The 24,397-nt window shown below is 36.4% G+C and overlaps 1 protein-coding gene across 2 annotated transcripts in view; it reads left to right on the forward strand.

Annotated features, from left to right (window-relative positions):
• Lsamp (limbic system associated membrane protein) overlaps nt 1-24,397 on the forward strand; it is a 2,127,334-nt gene that overhangs the window by 36,919 nt on the left and 2,066,018 nt on the right. The gene's annotated exons all lie outside the window — the stretch shown is intronic.

Genomic DNA, 24,397 nt, shown 5'->3' on the forward strand with positions numbered 1-24,397 from the left:
ATGTAAAATGAATGAAAATTTTCCTTAATAAAAAATAAAATGTAACTATAATACATTTAAAAAAAGGGAAAAAATGCAAAATATACACAGAACAGCTTAGCAGTTTAACAGCTACAACTTATTCTAGAATAACTGGAGTTGTATAAATTTACTAAAAATACAAAGGATAATTTATATTACTATATTTATCTTTAATCATAGAAACCAAATATATCCAAAGTGGTTGTCCATTAACATTTTCTTCATTTCTCTATTCCCTCTGTTTATATAATACCTCTACAGTGAATGTAGTTAATGTGACCTTGGGAGACACAAATTTTCTCAGACAGTGTCCTGTAGCAGGAATCTTAAAAGTTCTTATTGATAAAATCAAACCCGAGGCCAGTTATTGGGGTCAATGCTGGTAGATCAGAGAGACAGAACAAGCCACAGCTATCTCACCTTGCCAGTTCCTCAGCTGGTCCTGTTTCCTCAGACTGGAAGCCTCTGAGTCCTCATCCCATTAGCTCTTAGCTGAACTGCTGCTGGAAAGCCTGAAGCTTAACCAGCCACATGCTTAACCAGCCAAATGTTCTAGTTTCTGGTCCTCACGCCTTATATATCTTTTTGCTTTCTACCACCACTCTGTAGGATTAAAGGCTGGCTTTCTGGGATTAAAGGCGTGTGTCACCATGCTTGGCTATTTCCAATGTGGCCTTGAACTCACAGAGATCCAGAGGGATTTCTATCTCTGGAATGCTAGGATTAAAGGTGTCAGTGCCACCATTTTCCAGCCTTTGTATCTAGTGGCTGTCTGTTCTCTGACCCCAGATAAATTTATTAGAATATACAATATTTTGGGGAACACAATACCACCACAGTGTCCTACTCAAATTAGGGCATGAAGTGACAGTGGTTTTACTGAGAAAATTGGTTTACTGCTTTGGTAAGGCTACTGTGACAAAATGCCATACTGGTGACTTGGATACATTTTCTCACTGCTCTGGTGGCTGAGAGTTCAACATCAAAATGAAGGAAGGATTGGTTTCCTTTGTGATTAGTTTCTGATACTTCCTAGTGGCCAATTTGTTGTTCCATTCATCCTATTATGATCTTTCCTCCATGTATACACATCCTTGGAGTCTCTCACCTGATAAGAATTCTAGTTCTGATGTATTGAGGACAATCCTACAGGACCTTATTTAAAATCTAAAGGTCCTATGTCCAAATGCTGTCATAGTGAAGATTAGGATGTCAGTATTTGAACTAGTGAGCACAATACAGTCCATAATATGAAAAACATTCATAATACAAGAAAGAACTGAGTTCACTCTTTCCACTCATTTGTCTTCCAAAGTTAAACAAAATTACAACCTCAGAACAACACTACAGTAAAGCAGACTCCTTTATAGATGTCCTAATGTGTAGTGTGTAGATGATAGCCAATAAAGTTTCTATTACTTAGTTTCATTTGAATTTAATTTTAATGAATGGTTGACCAATTCAGAAAGTGCTTATATGCACAGTAGCTATGTGGTTCTTAACATCTCTTTAATCCATGTGAATTGAATTTAGATAGCTTTTGTCTCCTGAAAAATAGGGTGTATAAAGGCTATGTGCACTTTGTAATAACTGTTTCCACTTTCTGAGTCAGGGACAGACGGAATCTAGGGCCCCTATTTCTCTTCTTTAGTTATTACTATGAATAGTACAGCAGAAATGAGGCTATCATTTGGTCTCATGAAAATATGTTTTTAGCTCTAAAGAGTTTTGTTTCAGAAACATGTCTCATCCCATGGCTCCCATACTGTTTTCACTTCTCATAGTTCTCTATCTTTTCTCAGGGAAAGCCCTTTCAGCTTTTCAATGTCTCTCCTCGGGTCCTCTAAAAACTTATGCTCTTGTATCTCAACAGACGTTTTGGCGTAGCTTCACCTCTGTTTGTAAATGAAGTAATTTTTTTTGAATAATTCTTCACCTAGAGGTCCATGGAACATTAGCAGAAAATCTGGCTCTTCTTCATCGTCTACACCCTCCTGTCTGAGGTCTTCCTTTAAGGTTCTTCCATATGTCCATACCATGTTGCTTTCTACCCTATTTAGGCACAGAATTCATGGAGCTCATGGCTTTTCTTTGTATTGCTGAACTTGTAGCAAAACAGTGTTTTCTTTTTTGTTTACACTGAGCAATTAAGTGCATATTTGGAAAATAATTATAATGTGTTGCTGTATGAGACTAAGGTTTCTTCAATCCTATGTGTTTCTCTCTAAATTCACTGGAAAGCATCTAATTGTAATTCTGTGATATAAAAATATTTTTTAACTTTTTTTTGCTTTTTACCACCTTTGTTTCCCTTCAGATAGACCCCTTTCTGTCTCTCATTAGAAAACAAACAGGCATCTAAGAGATAAAATAAAATTAAAATATAATATAATAAGAGCAAAAACAAACAAATCAGAACAAAACAAACAGAAGGAAAAGAGCCAAGAAAAGGAACAAAAAACAGATATAAATGCAAAAGGTAGAAATAATAAGCTCCATGATACACCCTGACCATAGTTTCTTTTTCTCTCTCTCCAATTTTTATTTTCATTTACATAGGTCTTATTATGATTATTTTCTCGGTATATCAACTGTCTTTTGATATCTACAGTACTCCTTCCAAGCTCAGGCCTTGAGAACACCTAGACTATGCCTTCTTTCATAGTGCTGGTTTCCTTGCACCTTCTGCTCTACCTGTCTATATGATCTTATTTCTATGGTCTACTTTTACACACATGCTGTCACTTCATATTTGTAATCTCTACAAGAGAGACAAGGCAGTGGCTATTGTATGCCCTACATTGTAGTTTGGGCAACAGTAGGTCATCAAGGTTGCATCATTTTTTAAGTAAACACTGCTAGTACATAGACTATTATAGAACAATGCACACATCTTGGACTCCTGTTTCCTGAGCGTTCTCTCTATACCAGTGATTTCAAAATTATATTTTTAAAAGATATTTCCTCCCATGAGTTTATACCTGGAAATATGAAGACAAAAACAGACATCCCCCCTCAACTGAACCTATTGAATCCAGAGTCCAATCTGCTCAGCTTCCTTATGGTTATTAAAGTTCTCTTGCCTCTAAGGTAGCAAAGAGTTTAATGGAAGAAACACATTCTGAATACATTATTTTCAACATACTTCAAGTAGATTCAGTGCTCATAGAAATATATACATATATCATATAAAGAGATTATACAACACTTATTTTAACAGAGAGAAAGAATAACACAAACTACAGGGAAATAAATTGCCTCTGAATTTAAAAAAAAACTGTAAAAACAGTTTGGTTTCTTAGGGATTGGCCCTGGAACCTCTCTTATTTAACATTTTCATAAATGATTTGGAAGAGAGAATGAATGGTGAATTATCCAAGTTTGCAGATGACACCAAGCTCTTCCAGGTAGTGAAATGCCAAGCAGATGGAGATAAACTACAGGGAGGACATGCCAGCCTGCATGAGTGGGCAGAAAAGTGGTAGATGATATTCAATGTGAGCAATAAAAGGTAATTCACTTAGGAAGAAATAATAAAAGCTATGCTTACCAAAAGTAGATTGAGTTATTCTTTATTCTCATAAAAATGGGCATTATTATAAACCATTCTTTGTGATAACCCTTCTGTGTACTGATAAATCAAAAAAGGGATAAAAAATAAACACACAGAAACATTTATCTTGAATTAACTGATACATCATAACACAAGCTATTTAGTCTATTTGTCAAATAATGCTAATTGATCATGTAGTGTCAGGCTGTCTTCTGGGTACTGAAATCTGGTCGCGGCATCTCAAAGACAAAAACAAATGGGAATCTACAAAAGATTTAGAGAAGGCTTATGAAACTGGACTGAAAATCAGGTAGCAAATATCAGGGCTGAGAAGAAGCACCAAGCATTGGCAGAACCTTTGTATGTTGAAAGCTTTTCTTCTCATTTGGTACTATAAATGCCTAGGAGGTATATGCGCAGCCTTGTTTTTCTAATAGGTTATAGATGAGAGGCTATAGCATATGATGCTTTGAATGACAATCTAAAGTCTATAAAATAGTAGAGGGTAAAGAATAAAGCATAGCTTTTGTTGATTTCAAGTTTTGCCCCTTGCCACTAGACCATAAAAACATTATTTATCAAAGGGCAAATATGAGAAAGGTAATAGATTTTGTTGAGTACATAGTAAGAGTTATGCAAATAATGCCAATGTTAGCAGAGATATCATAACTTTGCAGAATCTCCTGTGTACTCTTGGCAACTGGCCTTTTCTTTTTTTTTTTTTTTAAAAAAAAGATTGTATGTGGCTTTGAATAATCATGATTGTGGTAGTTTGAATGTAGTTGGCCCCCATAATTTCAAAGTGAGTGGCACTGTTAGACAGTATGGCTCTATTGGAGTGGTTATGGCCTTGTTGGAGGAAGTGTGTCACTGTGGTGGCAGGCTTTGAGGTTTCCTGTGCTCAGGACACTTCCCAGTGTTTCAGGTGGTTTCCTGTTGCCTGGAAGATGTAGGACTCTCAACTCCTTAGCCAACACTACATCTGCCTACATGCTGCCCATGATTCCCTGTCATGATGATAATGGACTGAATCTCAGAAACTGTAAGTGAGTCATCCCAATGAAAGGTTTTCTTTATAAGAGTTAGAGAGGTCATGGTGTTTTTTCACAGCAATAAAAACTCTAACAATGATTAAGTTTTAAGCTGTGACCATTTACAGTTAGGTCAAATATAAGAATTGAGAGTAATGAAAGAAGCCCAAACCCAGGGAACGTATATCCAATATACTTTCCCAGAATATCCAATCAAGAATAAACATCTATTTCTATTCTAAGCATGCCCTGCAAGTTGCATAGTGGGATTGTTAACACTGTGTATCTTGACCATATGTGAGTGAGGGATGTTCAGATCAGAGAATAATACATAGAAATTCTTAACGGGTAAGTTAGGTGGCCAGTGGTCTACAGTTCAAAGAGAAACTCAGAAGTGAAAAATGACAACCCACAGAAGCAAAGACTGTTGAGATTGAAAGGGGGGGAAGGAAGGATGGGAGATATTGGAATCAAGAGAATACCAGTGAAGCAGAGTCAGTCACAGACACAGTATATATTTGGTCTTGTTATGTTGGGTATTGAATTTTTTTTATTATTATTATTTTACAACACCATTCAGTTCAACATAATAGCCACAGATTCCCCTGTTCTCCCCCTCTCGCCCACCCCTCCCCACAGCCCACCCCCCATTCCCACCTCCTCCAGATCAAGGTCTCCCCCGAGGACTGGGGTTGACCTGGTAGACTCAGTCCAGTGAATTTTTAAAATTAATAATGATTACCCTGAAATAACTTTTTTATTATAATCACAAATTTGTATTTAGGGCTTCTTATTTTAGAAACAAATGGTATCAGTGGAAATGTGTAGAACTGCATATAATAGGGAGAGAGGGAGATAAGATAAAATTGTTGTATGAATTCATATAAGACATCAAAACCATTATTTTTTAAAGTTTATAGCAAATAAAAAGTAAGTGTTAATAACATAACTATGTGTACATTTTATGCCTTCAGAACTTCTGCTTCCTCAAGAGCTTGTTCCTCTGGGTGTAGTGGTGCTCAGGTTTAAACTAGCACCCTGGATACAGAGGCAGGTAGATTTCTGTGAGTTCAAGATCAGCCTTGGCTACATTTATAATTTTCAGGAAACTAGAGATGTTTCATTGTGAGACTCTTGTCAAAAAACAATTAAAACAATTTGTAAAAAAAAAATTAAAGAAAGAGGCCTTGAAATTGAAAGACATTGGTGTAGGTGATGCATAACATTTTGGAGAGAAAAAGGGGGAGGAGGAAATGACATAATTCCATTATTATCTAAAATGTCATTATTAAAAAGTAACCCTGAACTTATTTGTATTGTAGTGACATGTAACTGAGCTCTTTCTCTGTCCTACCAGCCAGCTCCCAAATCATGACATGGAGACTTATTATTAATTGTGAATGCTCAGCCTTAGCTTAGGCTTGATTCTAGCTAGCTTAAAAACAAAACAAAACAAAAAAAATTAAATTAACCAATTTCTAGTAAGTTCTACCCTGAGGCTCATTTACCTAATCTATATATTGTGTTTTGTCTAACCTTCTTTCCTGCTCCCTCTGTATCTGTCTGTCTGTATTCCAGTTGGCTGGCCTCTGGCTGGCTGGCCTTTTCTCTCTGCCCACCAGTCCCATCTATTCCTCCCCTGCGTAGCTATTGGCTTTTTACTAGACCAATCAGGTGCCTTAGGCAGGCAAGGTAAAACATCAACATGTCTTTATATAGTTAAACAAATGCAGTATAAACAAAAGCAACACATTTCAAACACTGTGCTGTCTTGGGGCTGGTTCCTAATGGGCAGTGCATTACTAAACAAATGCAGCATAAATAAATTAATACATTTTTACAAAGTTAAACAAATATCCTATTCCACAACAGTGACAATCTTCAGCACCTAGTCTCACTGCTTCATGCATTCTCTTCTCTATTAAAACTTATGCAAGAAGTATAAACATCCGTGTCTTCTCTAACTCGTGAAATACTACCTCTCCCTTAATATCAAATTTCACTAGGGATCAAGTTTTTATACATTTTCTCATTTATCCCTTTAGCAAATATTTAATATGAAACTTCCATATCAAGAAAACTTTATTCTCTTACATGGATAGTATATATATATATATATATATATATATATATATATATATATATTTAAATAAATTTTCAATGAAATTGTGTGCATTGATTTTTGCCAAAGAAAAATGATGAATATATGTAAATTGCATGAGAAAAGGAATCATGTTTCTGAATTTGTTCTGTCTCTGTTGATCAAAGGGCTAAAATACAGCAGAATCTCTAGCCTGATTATCTTCTACATGAAAATTATTTTTAAAGAGAAACCAGACACACACACACACGCACACACACACACACACCATAACTAAACTTTGAGAGTAACTCTAGCTTTCTTTTAATGATAATTTATCTTCTATTTGCAAGTTATAGTTCTGAAAAGCAGAGGGCAAACAAAAAAAGGGGGCACAAAATAGGGAGGAGGGGAGAGGAGGGGAAGAGAAGAGGAGGGGGAAGAAGAAGGGAAGAGAAGGGAAGGGAAGGGAAGGAAAACTTCCTATAGCTTCATGATGCTGTTTCTAGTTCTTCCCAAGGTTTATATTTATTACGCTACTCTTCAATTTTCCACTTAAAACTATCATTTAATTTTAGCTGTTTTCTTAACTTCAGCATGCAAAGCTTTTTTCTTAAATAGTCACATTGACATCTTGTTCTTCTTTCATAATCAGAAACTCTTTTATGAGTAGGTTTGGAATTTTTCCTAGAAAAATCCTGTTGTGACAAGTGGGTGTCATAGCACCTGGTGTTGGTCATTTAAAATGTAAAACCAAGAAATGTGTGCTGCTGTCAGAAATACCTATGATAAATGACAAGATTGGATACACAAACAGTAGGGGTATAATAGGGAGGTGAGAACATAAGAGAGAATTTAGGGAAGGTTGTGAGAAGCAAAGGATGTGAAAGCACTTAAGATGGAGTCACAGAGATGAGTATGTCATCCTGGACCATAACAACACTCCCCTCACACACATATTACTCACAGGAAGCAAAGGTGAAATGGCCATTTAGAACTGTATGGGTAATCTGAAAATAAGACACCTGAACCATGACAGGGCTATTTAGACCAGTTCCCCAGAGACTAAGCTAAATCTGGATACTTCTCTTGTCCCAACTGGACATGCTGAGGTGGCTATATTCATATTGCATACAGCTCTACACCCTCTACAGCATCTGTCTTGGAGTGGTCAGTAGCTAGAAGCTATTCAGTTAAACTAGATTGACATTCATAGAAATAGCTGTAAGCCAGGAAGAAATTAGAAGTGGGTTATCAGAAAAATACTGGTTGAATGTTGACCTAGTAGCAAGTAGCATTAGGTAAAGGATGGCCATGAAAGAAAGTTTATAGGGAGTTCTTGTATGTGACTTTTTTGCTTTAGTAATTATAGGTAGGATCATCACTCACTATGTCTTTAGTATGAACTCAAGCTTGGTAATTCTCGTTCAAAACTACTTTAACATTCTGTTCTCCCTGGGCTATAAATTTTCAGTTTCAAAAATCCATCCAATTATTTTCTCTAGTTTATCCCATTGTATTGTGCTCAATAAATCTAGCAGGGGACTTCTAATTTGTAAATGTTCAGTTGTTCCAAGTGTTTTCTTACCAGCCTTACATCAATAGCTATTTTAGCAGCATCTTCATTACTTCCTAATTGTCTTCTGGTTTCTGGCTTATCGTTAAAAAGAAGAATTCAGTATTTTAGCCATTCTTGAGTAAGCATTGATTTCATGTCTTATCCATTTATTTAGAATCTATTTCTCTTACTACCTTTTTTATTCAAAACTTTTACATCTATTTAGTTTTCATATTATTTCAAGCTGTTTAGTAGGTTATTAGGAATGCATTTATTTTTTGTGACCATTATCTGCCTTCAGCTGTGAGAAATGTATTCATATTCTTCTGTATTAAACTGTAGTTTTCATTAAATGCTGTTTAATACTCATGATGGTGATGCAATAAAAGGTGATTCTAGTCTTACAGTGATCATCGTCAAACGTGACAAGACAGACTCACAGAAATAAAACATGCCTACCTGTACCTAAGTTGTTACTATTGTTCCTAGTAAACAACAATAGTTCAAAGATCCAGGGAAGAAAAGCTTGATAGCTAACTAAACCAAGTCAGTGATGTGAGTGGCTGGACCCAGGTACTGGACTAGGCTAAATTTAGTTAAGATTCTCTTTACTTATGATAGAAAGTGAGAGAAAAGAATACAAAGCACAAGGTATCCCTTTAATAACATTTGTGTTTTTCAAAATGATTTAATACTTGAATCTCAAAACTCTCATTTGGAAACTCAACGCTTGGCATTAAAAACAAGGAAGTTCAAGGTTTGACCCTAGAATTAAAATAGATGTTTCTTTGACTGTTCAGAGCAAGCAAAGAACACCTTTAGATGTTTTAATCCCAAGTAAAGCAATGCTTATCTTTTTGCATATTTTTCTTCAGTAAAGTTGATTTCTTTTTTACCCACTGAGAATAAGGAAGGGTTTGTATATATTTTTATAACATCTATTATTGTTCTTTCATGCACTCAATGCAGTATAAAATGTTTTTATTAAAATAGAGATTATAAATATTTGATGGATTTTAGTATGTATATATATTTATATATTTATTTATATATATTTATATAATATATATATATATCAGCCAAAATATAAACCAAATAATCATGCAAATTATCTAGAGCATATGGAATGAAGTTCCTTCATGTCTTTTTCAATTCTATTTTTTATCTCCTTTTGAAATTAGGGTCAATGAGATTGCTCAGTGGGTAAATGCACAAGACTAATGACCATAGTTCAATACCCAAGTCGCACATGTTGGAAGGAAAGAACCAACTCATGCAAATTGTGCTCTGACATGGCATACACATGTGTATACATGTACTTACCACATAAACATACACACAGTAAATAAATAAATATTAAATAAAATGAACATCACTTTACTCTCCAACTCCTTTCTATGTGTTAATTAATTTTATATTAACATATAATTTTTTCTTATGGCATTTCTTTTCCACTTTTAAACCTTTGGCATCTTTTACATGTAAGATCAAATTAAATATATTCAAAGCTCTCTCTTTTTCTTTTCTTTTCTTTCTTTCTTTTTTTTACTATTCTAGATAGTCACTTAAAATTAATGGCATGCTTAGTTTCTGTCAACTTGATGCAAATCTAAAAATATATGAGAAGGGGAATTCTTAATTGAGAAAATGCCTCCATAAGATTAAACTGTAGGCAAATATGTTAGGCATTTTCTTGATTAATGTCTGACATGGGAGGCCTAGTCCATTTGGGGCAGTGCCAGCCCTAGAGAGTTAGGGTTGGGTTGTGTAAGAAAGCAGGCTGAGCACACCATGAAGAGCAGGCAAGAAAGCAGTCTCAAGGGCTTCTGCTTTAGTTCCTGCCTCCATATTCCTGCTGTGAGGTTCCTTCCCTGACTTCCCTCAGTCATGGAGATTGACCTGAGAGTTGTAAACTGAAATAAACCCGTTCCTTCTGAGTTTACTTTGGTTGGCGTTTTATCATAGCAACAGAAATTGTAACAAAACAACTATCATAAGTAATATTATTAGATACTTAGTATATGTGAATTTTAAGCATTGCTTTGTTAATAAAAAATAGGCAATCATCATGGTATGTGGCTAATTCTTTATCCCATAGTGATAAGCGGGGGAGGGGAAGAAGTATAGCAAGTTTTTCATACAAGTTTGGGCTTCAACCCTTGGACACTAACTATTCCTTCATGTTGTAAAGGCAAAGGAGGAAGGATAGAGGTATGACTTTTTGATTTCCTTTATGGATTCTGATGATATGAATTTTTACTTAATAGTTCACTACTATGAAGCCATAGCCTGAGTATTTCCATGGAACACAGACAATCAACTACTTCTTAGTTAACATAAAGTGTTCCTCGCTTGTAGAGTTGATTCTCCACAATGAAGCTTTATTTTCTCGTCTGACGGCTTATAACACTGTGTGTTATTGATTTCTGTCTGCAACAACCCAATGCTGTTTTCCTGGCATTAAATAATAACAATGACAGCAACAGATAACTAAGTGATCCATTCCTTTTAATATCAGAATACTCTGAAGGGAATTCAGACATTCATTGGATGGCTTGCTACAGGAATGACTATATAATTTATTGCTCCAACTGAGAACGAAAGTGAATTCTATTAGTAATGACCCTAGGACCCTGTATAAAACAGCAGCAAGGAAGACAACCAAGGTATATGACTATTCTCATACTAGAATTCCTTAACTTGCTTCTGAATATTAAGAAAGGTGACAGGGATGGTTTTCATCTTACTCCATGATCCTCTCATTTCATCACCTGTTTCTTGGAAGCTTTGTTATTGTCATCAGGAATTGCACTCACTAAGCTTTCTATCCTGTAACAAGGCAGTACAGGCATTTATTTCAGTTTTGCCAACTATAAGGCAGCGCTTTCTAGTATTATATGGTCACTTGCCTCCTTCCCATTATATACTTTATGCACAATTGATTTTTTATAATGGTGTTATTCTCATTATTCATAATTCAGGATTCTAGCTTTTTTTTCATATAGCTAGGGTGTAGTACATGCTATGTTATTCTCAAGCGTTACACAGGCTAATGGTCCTGTGGTGGTTTTTATACAGCTGTACATATTCCCTAAGTTAGTATAATTAGAGTTATCATAAAACATGTGTATACCACACATTTTTTGCCAGAGTAAGTATTATTTAGCTCTTATACCATTGGGAAAAGTCACATTTAGAAGCCCATTTTGAACCAAAAGTACTCTTGTTATATACAGAACGTAAGGTTTTTCTGAATAGTTAGGCCTAACACCTGATAATAACAGTGATTCAAATCCACCCCTTGAATTACAGTAAGTGCAAAGCTTTATATAATAGTAGTTTTAAGTCTGTCCCTTTAATATTATAAGAATTTTAGGAAAACTAATAGAGAGTTTTGAATGTATAAACAAGAAGCATTATTTGAAAATCTCCCAGAGTTAGCAAAATTTTCTCAATTGAATTGAAACCCTATTGTTTTTAGAAGACAATTTACAAAAGTAACACTTCAAGAGGGCTTGTGGAATCACCCTAATTTGAAGTCCTATCCTTACGGATTATGCAAGAAAATCAAATAGTCATACATCAAAGAAGAGTTAGATTTCAGGGATGTTGAGACAGAAGCTGCACAGAGACAGTTAGATGCCCTCATCTCTGTCCCTGTCACCAGTATTGTGTGATGTAAGGAAAGACTTAGTGTTTACTCAGGTAATTTGACATTCTTTTCTTCCAGCAAGAACTGTATATTGCTCTAATATTGGAGTGAGATGTGCCAGTCCTTTGATATAAAGCTAGTTCCTCAATCCCTATGAGATCACATCCCAATCCATTTCATGGGGTCCTGGAGTCTGCGAACTCTTAGAAGCAGCCCACATCTCATTGCCCTGTTCTCAAACCTAGATTCCTCTGTCTTTTTTCAACACCGAGTCACACACTTTTCAAAAAGATTCACTTCATTTTCACAGGCTCATCATTGTTGTCACCTAGTTTGCTTAATTAAGTAATTTGTTGACATAAACAGGATCTTTGGCCCAACAGAAGCTGTAACAGATGGATTCTAAAGCCAAAAATAATCGTTAACCTGTCCCATGGAAGGTGTGAAACAGCATGTTTAGAAACAAATGCGGCTATAAGATGTTTCTTTATAAATGTCTTGGAAGCACATTCGGTGAGCATGTATCCAATAAGGAGATGGAAAAGAAGAGCAGTGAGGCAAGAGAAGACTTCCCAGACATCATGGTATGAACGGGGGGCTGAGAGTTCCTAAGAGGGTAGATGTACTTAACGTATTACAATGTGGCATTGAAATATGTTGTAACATGTGGAACATCTATGTCCAAAATGATAGATGCAAGCTTAAACATATTCTAAATGTGATAATATATATATGTATATATATATATATATATATATTCATATTTAGAGTACTAAAACACTATGTATGATATAACTGTGTATATATCATATATATGTATAGATATATATATAGATGTAGATATAGATATAGATATAGATAGAGATAGAGATAGAGATAGAGATAGAGATAGAGATAGAGATAGAGATAGATAGAGAGAGAGATAGGAGCAGAGCTATGGCTGTTATGAAATCAATGTGAGCCTGTTTTGGTCACCTATATAGTATTTATTTTCCATAGAGTGATGTTCAAGATTTTAGACTGATCATTTTTATTGTTTTGGTTTACACAATTCTTGATTTGATCTTATAAGATACTTTAAAAGTTAATCATAGTTATCTACTCTTATGATAATATTTGTATAAAATGTTTTAACAAATGAAAAAATATAAACTCTGAATCAAGCCTTATTGTGACAGATACTGCACTAGTTCAAATTATTCTGTTTGAATTTTGTCATTTTGTACATAAACTCTTAAACAATACTCTTTTTGTTGCTAAATATGCAGAATTCATCCATGAAAGAATCCTGAACTGTCTCCCTAAGGATTATATGTGAGTTCAGATCTTATATCTAGATCCTTAGTACATCTGTTACAATTTCATATAGAGTAAAAGATAGGGTTCAAATTTTAATGGTCTACATATGAATATTCACTTTCCAGTACTGTTAATGGAAGACTCTGTTCTTTCTCCAACATATAATTTGATGCATTTTTGATAATCAATTGATCATGGATTCATAATTTTATTTCTGGCATCTCTATTCTATTCCTCTATTCTAGTCATCATGTTGAGAACATTTTTCTTTTCCTTAAAAGTTTTAAATTATGTTCTATGACAGTACCATGCTTTTTTGCGTACCATACTTCTGTAGTATATCCTGAGATTAGTGGTTTGTGTGTGTGTGTGTGTGTGTGTGTGTGTGTGTGTGTGTGTGTGTGTGTAGTGACTGATTTATCTTTATGAAGTCTTTTTGTGCTGTCACAAGAAATTCAAAACTGTTGTTCCTACACTTGTTAAGGTGGTCATTTGGTATTTGGTTAAAAGACATGGACAATGTAAACCACTTTGAGTATTGTGCATATTTTGACAAGACTAATTCTTCCATGAAAGTATAAAATCTTTCCCTTTTTCTGTGACTTCTTCAATTTCTACTGAGGAAATTTCACTTTTGAATTATTCCTTGTTCTTAGTTTAATTTACCTCTAGATATTTTATAGCTATTATAAATCTTGTTACTGTCATGATTTCTTTCTTAGTAAGCTTGCTCACAGTATTTAGAAATGCTACTTATTTTTTGTATGTAGGCTTCCGTATACTATATCTCTATTAGTTCCTCTGGACTCTGACATTTTTTAAATTTATTTTTCCTTCTGTTTTCCTATCTATTATTTTTAGTCTTTGAGGATTTCATTCAGTATATTATTTTTTTTTATTCTTCCCTCCCCACAATCTACCTCCATTTCCTTATGATGGTTGTTTGAATGAGAAATGTTCTACTTAGGATTGGGTGTTTGAAAGCACAGTGCCAAGTTGGTGGCACTGTTTGGAGAGGTTTGCGCAGTGCAGCCTCTCTCGAGGAAGTATATTGCTGGAGATGGATGTATTTGCTATAATCCCATACACATATTGAATTATAGCAAAATAAGAAGCCTTCCATAGCAAAGGAGAAAGTCAAGAGAGTGAAAGGACAAATTAAAATGAGAATATTTGACAGTTATGCATTCACTTGTTCAAGGATTAATAACCAGAATATAGATGAATCAACAACAGCAAAAGACAGCCAAACAAGCAAACAAAAAAAACGAGTCTCAAAGAGCAACATTACTGAAATGATATAAACCAACTCAAAATGGGGAAATAGGGTACAGGAGATAGTTCAGTAGTTATATTGCTTGCCATGCAATCAGCATGCATGAGGACAGAAATTTGAAGTCCTAGAATCAAAGGCAGAGACATAATCAATCCCTGGAGCAAGTTGACAAGTCATACAAGACATAGTGACTTGCTTTCTGTTTAACTGAGATGCCCTGCCTCAATGAATAAGGTGGAAAGCAATCAAGAAAGATATCCTATGTCAATCTTAGGCCCCACATATATGTGCATACATTTTATGTGCGCCTTCACACTTGTGTATATACAAACATACAAAAAAGCATATTCATATGTATACTTTACATTTATACCAAAATTAAAATCAATGGAATGATTTAAATAAACATATCTCAAAAGAAGTAATTTAAACGGCAATAAGTACATTAAATACTGCTGAACACTCTTAGCCATGAGGTAAAGTGTTGGCAAGTGATGAGATATTATTTTACCAAAATCTGAATGACCATTATCAAAAGAAAAAAATGTTCTGGTGAAGATATGAAGAAAAGGGAAGGTTTCTATATTATAGGTATAAATTAATATTAGTACAGTCATTATGGAAAAAATAAGGAAGTTCTAAGAAAAACTTAAAAGGAACCAGCTATCCCACCTTTGGATATGCATATAAACAGACTTCAGCCACTGTACTCCAGTGTTCACTGTGACAATATTAATAATAGCTGAAGTATGAGACTAATCCAAATGCCTATCAACATGTGAATATTTGAAAGAATGTGGTATGTAAATACAATGGATAAAATTTAGACATAAAAAAAATAAAATCGTCTCATTTGAAGGAAGGTTTATGTATCTGAAACACATTGTGTTTAGCAAAGTAAATCAGACAGAAGAAAAATACTACATATTCTTTCACCTACAGAAGCCTAAAAAGTTGATCTGACAATAGAATAGTGATAAATAGGAGTAGTGATTGATAGAGATTGGAAATTCGAAACACAAACACAGAAGGTTAAAATAGATTAACATAGTACAATGGAGTAACTATAGTTCAGAATGACCTATTCTTTGTTTTAAGAATAACCATGAGGAATTGAATGACACAAATATAGAATAATGATAAAGAGATGGGATGCTAGCTGTCATGATTTGATCATTGCACACTATATATATGTACTTACTGGATTGTTCTCTAGCTCCAAAATATATACAATTACTTCTCATGCATTTTAATAGCAGCCAAAGTTTCAGCTAATTTCAGCATCAACTCTAAAGTCAGAAGGCCAGAACACCACCTGGATAACATCTCAATCACAAAGGAATAAGACTCCAGATTTGATTAACTCTGAGGCAGGTTGTTCTTAAATGTTGTTCCTGTGGAATCAGGTTGGGTAGAACAGATCTTTTCAATCTAAATGAGAGAGATAATAAAGAAACATAGTGAAAGGTTCCAAATGAGGTTCTAAGCCGAGCAAAGCATACAGTCAATCTTAAATCCCCTTTTTGATTGTAGGTTTTGTACTCCAAGCCTACTGGGATAAAGATGTTGCCCCCACAACTCTTTCAGGCAATAACACTACTCTAACTACTCTGCATAGTGGTATATGGTTCTGACTCCACAGCTTTTTTGAGTGCAGCCAGCATTATAGCTATTTAGGCTTAGAGATTGTTGTTTGCATTTACCCCAAAGTGGAATTTTATACTGATGACTTTGCAAGTCCAGAATAATGGAAACAACATCGCCCTTGGTGCTCCACTAGGCATTATTGTAGTGGCAACTCATAGCCTCACAGTGGTCATCTGCCTTGGAGGAGAATTGGGAGCTTGGTAATGTTCCTTCCCTTAACACTATCTTAGTGAGGATTTCTATTGCTGTGATGAAATACCATGACCAAAATAACTTGAAGAGGAAAGGGTTTGTTGGTTTAATTTTCCACATCACTCTTCATCATTGAAGAATATCATGACATGAACTCAAATAAGACAGGAACCAGCAGCAGCAGCTAATGCAGGGACCACAGCTTTCTCCCTGTCTTGTTCAGCCTGCTCTCTTATGAAGCCCAGGACTACTAGCCCCAGGGTGAGTCCATCCACACTGGACTGGGCCCTTCTTCATCAATTACTAACTAAAAAAAATACCCTTTAGGACTTGATCCAATGAAGGCTTTTTCCTAAATTGAGGCTCCCTCTTTTCTGATGATTCTAGCTTGTGTCAAGTTGACCTAAATAAATATAGCCGGCATAAACATATAAGCATAGTGGAGGTAGCCAAGCCTTGTAATGTCACTGTTCTGGTAGAAGCAGCAATGTGTGCAAGCCATAAACTATTACTACACTTGCACATTTCTGAAGAACGGTGACTGTGGCTGATATTGAATACTTCCAAGACCCTGGATTCCAGGTCTCTGACAAGGAGCAGTGCGTGTATACTCTCTTGGGGCCCTTCTTTCATTGTCTTTGCATAGTTTTCCACAGAGCCATGCTCAAAGGTGATTTAATCACATTCTTTGTGCTCTTCCTGAATGAGTGTTCTCTCGTTTTCCAGTATGGCAAAGTTGAGAATTTTTTTGAAAATTTTAAGATCTATTTCCCTTTTGGTTAAACAAAGATTATTTTCATTTCATTCATTTTTCTTTCATTTTATGTATGCTGTCTGTACCTTCCAAACATTTCTCAGAACATCCTTCCCATGAGTTCTGCCATCCACAAAGCACTGGAATGGAAAGTATATCCAGTGAAGTTCTTTATCATCACACAACAAAAATCAAAGATCTTACTCTCTCAAGTTTTCAGGAAAACTTTCAGCATTTCCAACTGGTAGCAGTCGATCTACCTTCATTTTATATATGATCATTACATATTCACTGAAAAGATGGAGGTTTTTCCTCTCTCCTTTCTACTGTCATGACTTCTATCCATTATTGACCCAGATATTATATTTAATGACAGTAAATGCTTTTACAGATGTACCACAACACTCTTTCCACCTCTGCCAGTCACACAGTTCCAAGATTGCCTCTACATTTCTGGGTATTTGTCTACCAAGCAATTCCATTTCTCAGTGTCAGTTTTGCTTCGCTCAGACATGCCAGCCCTTAAGTGAGGTGCACTGAGAGATAACCTGATGAGGCTTGGCCTTGGGATAATGATGCAGATGTACATAATAACACGGTGTCTGGAGGCAGTGGGTATACACACATATCAATTGGGCCTTAACCGAGAGTCCTACACTCTTACTCTTTATTATTCTACTCCAGCAACCTAATACCAAACCACTAGTAGCTGGAAGATGTGGCTCACATTTTTGGGTCTTGTTCTTGAATGATGTTTGAGCTCCAAAAATGAGTTAAAAGTAATGTCATACACTCCCACAGCAAATTTGGAAACATAAACCCACACAATATTTCCTGATATCTATCATGTCTCCAGGTAGGTGCATGAGCCTACTAAGGTTCACCATAAATACATGTTTAAATAAAGAACTAGAATGATTATTAAGCTTTTTTTTTTTTGGAAAAAACAATCTCAGTTAATCATCTCAATCTTTCAGTCACTCTATATTTATACAGGGAGAAAATAAGATTCAGAATGCATGCACCCCACCTCTTTTAAAAGGTCAAAAGGCCACACTGGTTTTCAATCTGTGGTTTTAAGTACACTGTCATGCAAAATTTACTATCCTACCACCCCAGGAAAAATCTTTTTTTTCATTAAGAAAGTTTTTATTCATTTTTACATACCAATCACAGATTTCCTTCTCTCCTCCTTTCCTCCAGCCTTCCCCACCAGTCCATCTGAATTCCTTCCTACAAGAAGATAAGGCCTTCCATGGGGAGTCAGCAGAGCCTGGTACATTCAGTAGAGGCAGATCCAAGCCCCTCCCCCTGCCTCAAAGCTGTTCAAGGTGTCCCACCATAGGTAGGGGCCTCCAAAAAGCCAGCTCATGCACCAGGGATGGATCCTGATCCTACTGCCAGGGGGCCCCTTAAGCAGATCAAGCTACACAACTGTCTTGGTTATGCAGAGGGCCTAGTCCAGTTCCATGGAGGCTCCAGAGGTGTTGGTCTAAATTTCACAAGTTCCCACTAGTTTGGTTTGGTTGTCTCTGTAGGTTTCCCCATCATGATCTTGATGGGCCTTGCTCATAGAATCCCTCTTCTTTCTCCTCCACTGGACTCCTAGAACTTAGTGTGGTGTTTGGCTGCATCTGCTTCCATAAGTTACTGACAACAAAATATTCACTGATCTAATTACTGGGGTAAGCCTCTCTCCAGGCACCCTCTCCACTATTGCTAGTAGTCTAAGCTGGAGTCGTCCTTGGGGATTCCTGAGAACTTCCCTGGCACCCCGTTTCTCCCAATCCCTATGATCTCTCCCTCTATCATGGTGTCTCTTTCATTGTTCTCCCATTCCATCCCTGTTCCAGCTTGACCATCCCATTCCCTTATGTTCTCATCCTCCATCCCCTACCCTCCATTGTGCCCCTCTCATCTCTGGTTTTCTTATGGAAACCTCATCTATTTTCCCTTCCCAGGGCAATCCATGCATCCCTCTTTGGGTCTTCCTTGTTAGCTAGCTTCTCTGGATCTGTGGGTTGTAGTCTGGTTATCCTTTGCTTTACATCTAGTATCCACTTGTGAGTGAGTACATACCATGTTTGTCCTTCTGAGTCTGGGTTACTCACTCAGGATGATATTTTCTAGTTCCATCCATTTGCCTGCAAATTTCATGATGTCATTTTTTTTATAGCTGAGTAGTACTCCATTGTGTGTATGTACCACATTTTCTTAGTCCATTCTTTGGTTGAGGGGCATCTAGACTGTTTCCAGGTTCTGGCTATTGCGGATAATGATGCTATGAACATAGTTGAGCATGTGTCCTTGTGATATGATTGAGAAAAATCTTTTTAAAAATATTTATATCTTTAAAGCTTATGGGTGTTTTGTCTGCCTATATGTCTGTGCACCTCATGCATGCAGCATCTTTGGAGACCAAGAGGGCACTGGAGTAGAATTACAATTGTTTGTGAGCTGTGTTCCACATGCTCCAGCTGATTATACATGGGGTAGATGTTGGAGTGGGCCAACCGATAACCCTGGTTCTGGGCTTGGGTAATTGCAGGGTTGGTCAGCCTGCCAACTTTCCCCTGTCTTCACCACCAGGGTGAGACCCCAGCATTGCCCTGGCTAGTTCACTCCTTGCAGCAATGAGCAAGAGGAAGGGCCAGTTCTTCTGCTGTAATACCCTCAGGGTTGGTTCTTCCACACCTATACCTTCAAGGCCAGCTCTACTATGTTGCACACAAGAGGCATAGGGGCCACTCTCCTGCAGCTAATGAGGGGCAGGGGCAGCTCTCCAGCTCTTATGACCTCAGGGTCAGCTCTCCTACCTGCCACAGGCAGCAAGGCATGGCTGGTAAGGAAGGCATCTCTCCCTGTTCACACCACCATAAGGGAGACAAGGGGAGGATTCAGATCCCCCTGCTCATGTTCTCAGAATAGTTCACCCACACTTCTCTCCATAGGGTCAGCTATACTGTGCTGCCCAGGCAAGATACAGGGTCCACTTTCTGGAGTGCTGCAGCTGAGGAGGGGGAGGGTCAACTCCCTCACCCACCACAGGTGACAGGGGCAAGGTGGGAGAGCATTTCTAGAAAATATTAAAATCCTTTGTATGTGAGCATGGATAAGGCACCATTGTACCTGATCTTCAGATTATGGTTGACTTTGAAAATTAAAAAAGGAGACCGACAACCAAACAAGGGGCATATATTTTGAAATTAAGTAGATGGAGGTGTTTCTACTTCCAATCTGAGCTAAACAGCTTCTTATTTTATTACAAAGTCCTAAAATTATAACTCTCTTGTCATTATGGATAATGAGGTGAATGAGATGAAATTACCTTTATTCTCAAGTTATCTCTCTCCTCATCTATTATTTCTATACTAAATATAATTGCCAAGCATTTTCTAAGTGCCTTGGATAGAGTAGTGAACATACAAAGAAGTTGTGCCCTATCTAGTCAGTTACAGCTATATTAACTGAAATGAAAGTGATTCTACATAAGAACGGGATTATAGACATTCATTAAAAAGATTTAAATATCAAAGTATAGATCAGGGAGATAGATCAGGAGGTAAAAATGCTTTTTGGCCAAGCATGCTGACCTGAGTTTGATTCCTAGATACTAGTAGAACTACAGAACCAATTCCCACAAGTTAGTCTCTGATTTCCACACCCCATGGCAAATGCATGCATCTCTCTCTGCCTCCCCATACGCTTTCTTCAAAAAATTATCAAATAATGTAAAAAGCATATGAAGTGGCACATGGTATAGGAAGGTGACCATTGGCTAATCCTATATATTTGGTAAATCCAGTTCTTATTTGAAAAATAAGATATTCATTAGAATTATTGCAGCTAAATTTCAAAATGATGGAGCAATTCTTTTGTGTGTCAGTCTTTGATTTTACTCTGGGCAGAGCAATCTATTTATTTGTGCTTGAGTTTGAGGCCAAGCTCTATAAAGCCCAGAATAAAGAGCCTGTTCAAATGCAAGGCAGCTATCAGGGCTAAGGTTTCAATCTCCAGACCTTTAGTCAAGTTCTAGTCTTTATCCCAAATGATCCAGACAGTCTTCACCTTGCAAGATTCCATGAAATGTTTTCCTGATCTGCCCTGTCTCAATGGACTTTCTTGGGGTAAATCTAGAAATGACAATGAATGTCCAGTACTTATATCTTCTCAAGCATAATCTTGTATATGTGGTCAAAGACTTGGGTCTTTATCCAAGAAGGACTGTGACAATATAAATCACATCAGTTGCTTCAGAGGCTAATAAGATAAATTACTCTCTTCGGTTTTTGTTGTTGTTGTATAGATTTTTTTTTAAATTGAGAATAGATATTTTTCCATACAATATATTACTATTTTGCCTCCTCCAACTCCTTCCAGATCCTACCCAATTCCCCACCCACTGAAATCCACATCATTTCTTTTTCTCTATCATTAGAATACAAAAAGGCATATAAAATTAATAATAATAATAATAATAATAATAATGATAAAATAAAACAAACAAACCAGAATAGAATTAAACATACAAATGGAAAAAATTTTCCAAGGAAAATTATAAGAAACGCATACAATACACTAAGACATACACATTTTCAAACACAGGAAACCCATAAAAATAAAACTAGAAACCATAATATATAAGCAAAAATTCCATAAGGAATATTAAAATAAAAGCCAGACAAAGCATTGTGAGCAAAAAAGTTCTCAAAAAATAGCATTGAGTTTGTTTTGTATTTAACACCTACTGCTGGGCAAGGGGCCTGACCTTATGTGTGGCTGTATACTCAGTGAGACTCCATTGAAAAAATTAAGTTTCTTTTGCAAGTAGTTATCAATTGGAAATGGCTTCTGGGTTAGGGATTGGAGCTTGTATCCACTTCACTCAGCAACAGGAGTCCATCTGGCTCAGACTTGTGCAGGCTGTGTGCATGCTGCTTCAGCTTTTGTGAGTTTATATGTGTTAGTCATGCTGTGTCCAGAAGTTTTATTTCCTTTTTGTCTTCCATCCTCTCTGGCTATTACAATCTGTCCACATCTTCTTCTACAGAAATCCCAGAGTCCTGTGTGGAGGAATTTGATGGGGACATCCCATTAAGGACTGAGTGTTTCAAGGTCTCTCACTCCCTGCACATTGTCCAATTTTAGGTCTCTGTATTTGTTCCCATCTTCTGCAGAAGGAAGTCTCTCTGATGATGGCTAAGCAAGACACTGATCTATGGCTAGAACAAAATGTCATTAAGAGTCACTTTATTTCTATGTTCTTTTAGCAGTATTTGGTTCCCCCTATTTAGCTTTTAATAAGCTGCCTTTTTACATTTTCAGTGATATAAAGATATTCCCTAGGGAGCAGTAGTTTCTTTCTTTAAATAAGTAAGAGTTGTCTTTGAAGATTCCTATTTTATTTTTATGTTTATGGTGTGTATCTGTGCACCACACATGTTTAGTACTCATTGAGGCAGGACAAAGTTATCAGATCTCTTGCAAATGTAGTTGTAGGTGGCTGCAAGCTATTCTATTGGTGCTGGGAATCTAACCTAGGTCCTTTAAAAAAAGCAGGCAGCGCTCTTAACCACTTAGCCATCTCTCCCATCCCACAGCCCGAATTTTTATTTTATGTTGTTTTAATTTTGCTTATTAACCATGATTAAGAAAATGTTTCGAAGCCAGATATGTGAGCACATGCTTGCCTGTATCCCAGTACTCTGGAGGCAGAGGCAAGAAGATTATGAGATTAAGAAAAGTCTGGGCTATGTTTTGAGACCTAGCATCAAGGGTGGGAGGAGAGTTAGATCATTTGTTTATTTCTTAACTCTCAGGACACTTAAGCCTCTACTCTCCTAATTTAATTAATCAACTCTCAAAGGCCATGTCTTCTATACTGCCATATCAGCAGTTAGGATTTCTAACATAAGAACTTTGGAAAGAAGGGATCATACCTTATTTTGAGCAAAAGATAATTCAAGGCCATGAATTCTAAATTTCAAAGAGGTACTTTTCAGTTTAGAAACAGTTATTTACAGTTGGTTATATGCCTGTCCTGAACCCATGAGATTAGGGTGTTTTTTCTGACTTCGGACATTTTACTTATTCTATCCAGGTTTTGTCAATCTGTTGTTTTTGCTGTTGTAAAGTGAAGACTTTCATTGCCTATGATGGTTTTTTTGCCATTTACATAGAACAGTTAGGGTGAAACTATAAATGGAAAAAAGAAATGAATTTTAAAATAACAAAACAAGACAATTCACAGTGCTATTCTAATTCATAAACTACACTGAAGAGCTTTACTAGTAGTGAAGATTTAGAGCCTTTGTCTAGTTAACCAAATCAAGGCAGACAACCAAACAGGATAACTCAATTTTTAAAATCTACTTTGGTATCTATATTATCAAGTTTGGCCATCTGCTTTTATCAGATTAGGATGATTGCTAAGCATCCCCTTCTCTTTTTGTGTTGAGTACATACAAATGGCATTGTATTGCAGAGAATATTCAGCTAAAAGTATACTCCTGTGTTTAAAAAAAAAAAACATAGACCCTCTCTACATTTTGAATGATATGTTTTAAAGTGTGATCTAGTTGTCCTTGAATGTCCCATAAGATATGATTGAACATTTGGGGACCATAAATCAGGTTCATCCCAGATAGTGTTGAGACATTCTAATCTTATTGTGCTAACAGTGTAGAATAACATATGATCAGATCATCTGTTTGAATATGGGCTATGTCAATTATCATAAATAGGAAAGTGTGGTACCCTGCCCTGGCTCTTCTCTGGTCCCTGATGTTTTACAATTTTTATTTTTTTTATTTTTATTTTGTTTTTGGTTTATACTATTGCTTAAGAAAATCCAGTTCCATTGTATATTTTGGGTTGGGGGCCTTCCTTTGAAGCTACTAGTTGAGATGTGTGGCAAGAAGAAGATATAAAATCTTTGTGATTTCTACAGTGTTATTAAGCTCCACGGTTCTCCATTGCTCTGATGCTGACATTCCAAGCACACAAGCAGTTATGCAAGAATCGATTTTTTGCCATGGATGGGGTGGGGAGTCTGAGCAAGCACCTTGGTCAACAACCAGCTCTGGAGGGGATATGAAACCCATTATTGATCCAGGGCTGAGAAATCAGTGACTGTTGTATTATATAATTATTGATGGAGCCAGAAAATGCCACCGGCAAAGCACAACTTACTATTTGTTATGCTGGATTGTCTCTCTCTCTCGTGTGTGTCAGGCCACTGTGTTCCGCTCCTGTGTTCCCATACCATGTTTATTTATACAATGTGCAGTTAGCTTTCATATTTCTCTTGTGATTCCAGCCTGGAAAATGAACAC

Source organism: Peromyscus maniculatus, chromosome 12 (genome assembly GCF_049852395.1).
Source record: "Peromyscus maniculatus bairdii isolate BWxNUB_F1_BW_parent chromosome 12, HU_Pman_BW_mat_3.1, whole genome shotgun sequence".
Taxonomy (NCBI): domain Eukaryota; kingdom Metazoa; phylum Chordata; class Mammalia; order Rodentia; family Cricetidae; genus Peromyscus; species Peromyscus maniculatus.